The sequence below is a fragment of the Carlito syrichta genome, unplaced genomic scaffold, assembly GCF_000164805.1.
Source record: "Carlito syrichta isolate Samal-C Ts95f unplaced genomic scaffold, Tarsius_syrichta-2.0.1 Scaffold304770, whole genome shotgun sequence".
Lineage (NCBI taxonomy): Eukaryota > Metazoa > Chordata > Mammalia > Primates > Tarsiidae > Carlito > Carlito syrichta.
This window is the reverse complement of record NW_007248866.1, coordinates 124,889-129,902: the sequence shown is the minus strand read 5'-3', so window position 1 is coordinate 129,902 and position 5,014 is coordinate 124,889.

Here is a 5,014-nt window from a genome sequence, read left to right as displayed (position 1 = left end):
AGTGGCCACTCCAGTCTGGGTGACAGAGTGAGACTCCAACTCAAAAAAAAAAAAAAACAAAAGATTCCTTCCAGCTCTAAGATTCCATGTTTCTCAATACTTAAGTATGTCCAATTTCTCTCCAAGTTCACTAACCCCACTTCAGGCCAGGCCAAGGTTGGACGTTGCAACTGCCTCCATGTGACCTCTTCTTGCAAACTTAGAGTTTGTCATTTCTGTTTAAAATATTTCAGTGGCCTGGGCAGCAAGACCTCATCTCTACAATAAATCAAAAAATCAGCCGGGCATGGTAGCGCGTGCCTGTAATTCCAGCTACTTGGAAGGCTGAGGCAGAAGGATCGCCGGAGCCCAGCAGGTCGAGGCTGCAGTGGCTGGAAGTGGCCACTGCACTCCAGTCTGAGCGACAGAGTGAGACTCCAACTCAAAAAAAAAAAAAAAAATTTCAGTGAGCCGGGCTCTGTGGCTCAGCCTGTAATCCCGCACCTTTGGGAGGCTGAGGTGAGTGGATTGCCTGAGCCTGCGGGTTCGAGACCTGCCTGGGCAACTTGGCGATACCTCATCTCTACAGTAATCAAAAAATTAACTGGGCGTGGCAGCACACACCTGTAATTCCAGCTACTTGGAAGGCTAAGGCGAAAGGATCGCGGGAGCCCAAGCAGGTCGAGGCTGCGGTGGCCGGGAGCATGCCACTGCCCTCCAGCCTGGGCAACAGAGTGAGACTCCAACTCAAAAAATATATATATATATTTCAGTGGGCCATTTTCAGGCCATTGCCTTACTAGTCTCTGGTGTAGCCATGTGCTCTTTGAGTTCTGGCCGAGTCATGTTTCCAGGCTTTGGCCACTTCCCCTACCTTGGGGAGGTGAATCTTATCTTTCTCTCATTCTCTCTCTAATATACTTTCTGAATAAACTATATTTTCTAATCTAAAAAACATTTCAGTGGCATCCTTGTGTTCCTGCAGGTAAGTGTCACACCATGGCTTACCTGACTCTGCCTCAGCCACACTGGCCTTCTCTCTGTTCCTGAAACACATTCCGTTCCTTCCCACTGAACTGCCTTTTGCACACTCTGTTCTCAATGCCTGGATGCTCTTCTCTATCTATCCCCACCCACCTTCCTCGACCCAGCTAACCAATTTATCCCTTAGCTGTCACTCAAATATCATTCCTTCTAGGAAGCCTGGCCTGACCACCCCGCCCCAGACTGAGTCACGTCATCTGCTCAGCACTCTCAATGGCTGCCAGTACTTTTCTTTCAAAGCTCTTATCATAGTTTGAAATGATCGTAAGTACTTTGTGAGGTTATTTATTCAAGGCCAGTCTCCCCACTGTGCTATAAGTTCCAAGAGGGTAGAAATGTGTCTGGATTTTATCACCAATAAATATTTGATGAATCAGTGAGTGAATACGTTGCAAATAAACAATATTATCACACTGTTCAACAAATATTTTCTGTCTATAGGTATAGTTGACCCTGGAGATACAGCAGTGAACAAAGCAAATAAGGACATTGCACTCATGTAGCTTATTTTCTAGAGAGGCGAAGCAGGCAATAAAGACATAAACAAAATGGTGCATGTTTTGAAGGCAATAAAGCAAGTTAATGTGATAAGGTTGAGTCTACTCTAGGGTGATGTCAGGGAAAACTTTCTGAGGAAGTAACTATTCAATGGTAAGCCAACTATGAAAGAACCATGTTAAAAAGGAAGAAGGGGCTGGGCATGGTGGCTCACGCCTATAACCCCAGCACTTTGGGAGGCCAAGGTGAGAGGATTGGCTGAGCCTACAGGTTTGAGACCAGCCTGGGCAACTTGGCGAGACGTCATCTCCACAATAAATCAAAAAATTAGCAGGCGCGGTGGCCTGTACTTGTAGTTAAACTACTTGGAAGGCTGAGGTGGAAGGATTGCCTTTGCCAAGGGGGTTGAAGGTGCGGTGGCCGTGAGCGTGCCACTGCACTCCAGCCTGGGTGACAGATTGAGGCTACAACTCAAAAAAAAAAATGGCAGAAGGAACAGCAAGTGCAAAGACCCCATGTCAATTGCCCTTTTGAGACTTGTAGTCATTAATTTAAAGCAGAATTTTTCAACATTGGCACTAGTCATTTTTTGCCCCCAAAGGGTTGCTATCTTTATTGCCATTTTGGGCCAGATAATTCTTGTAGGATATTTAGCAGCATCCCTAACTTCTATGAATTAGGTGCCTATAGAACCCTTCCCTGAACCCCCAGTATGACAAAAATGTCTCTGGACATTGTCAAATGTTCCAGGAAAAAGAAGAGCACAATCAGTCCCAGTTAAGAACCACTGGTTTGCCGGGCTCAGTGGCTCAGCCTGTAATCCTGTGCCTTGGGAGGCTGAGCCGAGTGGATTGCCTGAGCCCGCGGGTTCGAGACCCCATCTCTACAGTAAATAAAAAAATTAGCTGGGTGTGGTAGCGCGCGCCTGTAGTTCCAGCTATTTGGAAGGCTGAGGCAGAAGGATCGCCGGAGCCCAGCAGGTCAAGGCTGCAGTGGCCGGGAGCGGCCACTGCACTCCAGTCTGGGTGACAGAGTGAAACTCCAACTCAAGAAAAAAGAACCACTGGTTTAAAGTGTGACCAGTGAGTATTATTGTGGATTTTTTCCTCTAAGTATCCATGAAGTAAATAGTTGGTACCAGGCACGGTGGCTCATGCCTGTAATCCCAGCACTTTGGGAGGCAGATGCAAGAGGATTACCTGAGCCCAGGGTTTGAGACCAGCCTGGACAATTTGGCAAGACCTTGTCTCTACAATAAATCAAAAAATTAGCTGGGCATGGTAGCATGCGCCTGTAGTTCCAGCTAATTGGAAGACTGAGGTGGAAGTTTCACCTGAGCCCAACAGGTCGAGTCTGTGGTGGCCGGCAGTGTGCCATTGTACTCCAGTCTGGGTGACCGTGAGACTTTGATTCAAAAAAAAAGAAAAAAGAAAAATTGAGTGCAAGAACTCAAGTAGATGGGTAGTTGAAATCAGCCAGGGCTGGGAGTTTGCTAAAAAGAGGAAGAAGAAATTTTAGAGTATTTGCATGAGAGTGATCATGTGTTAGATCATAGATATACACTGGATAATAAGCTGGGCAAATGACTTGTGCCTGTAATCCCAGCACTTTGGGAGGCTGAGGCAAGAGAATTGCCTGAGCCCAGGGATTTGACACTAGCCTGGGCAACTTGGCAAGACCTCTCTCTACAATAAATCAAAAAATTAGCTGGGTGTGGTGACACATGCCTATAGTTCCAGCTACTTAGAAGGCTGAGGAAAAAGGATGGCCTGAGCCCAGCAGGTTGAGGCTGCAGTGGCTGTGAGCATGCCACTGCACTCTAGCCCTCCAACCTGTCTGGGGGACAACAGAGTGAGACCCCAATTCAAAAAACAATTGGGTAATAAGAGGAGCAGACACAAAAAGGAGTTGGTGGATAGTGAAAAACTGTAGGTCAATGGTTAAGAGGTTTCTATGAGGTGAAAGAAGTGGGGATACATGAGTAAATAACTGGAAGGCTAGGAAGTGATCATGCGAGGTGGACTGAAAGAGGTTGTTTTCGGAGGTGACAAAGCCTAGGGTAGGGTCTTGAAGATGGGCTGAAGAGAAAGATCACTGGAGATGAGACTGAGGAATTGAGAGGCTACAATTAGATGGGTTACCCTGATGGATTTGGAGTTTTTGTTTTTCTCCATAGACTTCCTCTATGGTCACCTGATGGATTTTGAAGTCATCCACATTGATGTTAGGAAAATAAGTGTATATACTCTGGTTTCTCTTCACATCATATAAATCTTTCACCTTTTACTAAAGGTTTCCATAGAGAGGAACAATTCGAAGTCTTAACCCAATTTTTTGAGGTCTTGCATCTGCAGGACTAACAATGTAAAAAAAAAAAAAAAGGTCGGAAGGCTGAGGTGGAAGGATCGCTAGAGCCCGGCAGGCGAGGCTGCGGTGGCCAGGAGCGGCCACTGCACTCCAGTCTGGGCAACCAAGTGAGACTCCAACTCAAAAAAAAAAAAAAAAAAGGTTTTAAGAAAAATAAAATTGACCGGGCGCAGTGGCTCACACTTATAATCCCAGCACTTTGGGAGGCCGAGGTGAGTGGATTGCCTGAGCCTGAGTGTTCGAGACCAGCCGGCAACATAGTGAGACCTTGTCTCCACAATAAATAAAAAAATCAGCTGGGCATGGTAGAGCGCGGCAGTAGTTCCAGCTACTCAGAAGATTGAGGTGGAAGGGTGGCCTGAGCCCAACAGGTCAACTCTGTGGTAGCGGTGAGTGTGCCACTGCACTCCCGCCTGGGTGACAGAGTGAGACTCCAACTCAAAAAAAAGAACAAAAAACACTGTAAGTTTCCAAAGTTCATTTATCACTTTTGTTTTGTTTTGTTTTGTTTTGTTTTTTGAGTTGGAGTCTCACTCTGTCACCCAGACCGGAATGCAGCGGCCGCTCCTGGCCACCGCAGCCTTGACCTGCTGGACACCTGCGATCCTTCCGCCTCAGCCTTCCAAGTAGCCGGAATTACAGGCATGCGCTACCACGCCCGGCTGATTTTTTGATTTATTGTAGAGATGAGGTCTTGCTGCCCAGGCGGGTCTCGAACCCGCGGGCTCAGGCAATCCACTCACCTCAGCCTCCCAAAGGCGTGGGATTACAGGCTGAGCCACCGAGCCCAGCTCAAGTGTGTTTCTTTAAATTAAAAAAAGAGGCCAGGCTCAGTGACTCAGCCTGTAATCCCAGCACTTTGGGAGGCCCAGGTGAGTGGATTGCCTGAACCCACAGGTTTGAGACCAGCCCGAGCAACTTGGTGAGACCTCGTCTCTAAAATGAAATAAAAAATAGCCGGGTGCGGTAGTGCACATCTGTAGTTCCGGCTACTCAGAAGGCTGAGGTGGAAGGATCGCTGGAGCCCAGAAGATCGACACTGGGGTGGCCATGAGCATGCATGCCACTACACTCCAGCCTTGGCAAAGGAGTGAGACTCCAACTCAAAAAAAAAAAAAATTAAAAA